A 686-nucleotide genomic window follows, 5' to 3' on the forward strand; every position below is an offset into this window, starting at 1 on the left:
CACGCCCGGCCCCAAACTGCTTTTCATAGGGGCTGAACTAACTTACAAACCCACCAACAGTGTATAAGTGTTCACTTGTCTCTGCAGCTTCACCATCTGTTTTTCTTTTCTGTTGTTGTTTTTTTGAATCAGAGTGTTGCTCTGTTGCCCAGGCTGAAATGCAGTGATGCAAGCTCAGCTCACTGCAACCTCTGTCTCCCTCATTCACGTCATTTCTCATGCTTTAGCCTCCCAAGTAGCTGGGACTACAGGCACATGCCACCATGCCCGGCCAATTTTTTTTGTATTTTTAGTAGAGATGAGTTTTTGTCACGTTGGCCAGGTTGTTCTCAAACTCCTGACCTCAAGTGATCTGTCCACCTGAACCTCCTAAAGTGCTAGGATCACAGGTGTGAGCCACTGCGCCTGGGCACCATCTGTTATTTTTTAACTTTTTTTTTTTTTACCAACCAAACAAGCAGCAGTAATTTTTTGACTTTTATTATTAAAATTTTTGTATTTAAACTTTTTCTATCTATATATATATAGAGAGGCTGGACATGGTAGTTCATGCCTGTAATCCTAGCAATTTGGGAGGCCGAGGCGGACGGATCATAAGGTCAGGAGGCTGAGACCAGCCTGGCCAACATGGTGAAACGCCATCTCTACTAAAAATATAAAAATTATGGCCGGGCGCGGTGGCTCAA

This window comes from Sapajus apella, unplaced genomic scaffold (assembly GCF_009761245.1).
Source record: "Sapajus apella isolate SASKATOON/1434 unplaced genomic scaffold, GSC_monkey_1.0 scaffold20, whole genome shotgun sequence".
In the NCBI taxonomy this organism is placed as follows: Eukaryota; Metazoa; Chordata; class Mammalia; order Primates; family Cebidae; genus Sapajus; species Sapajus apella.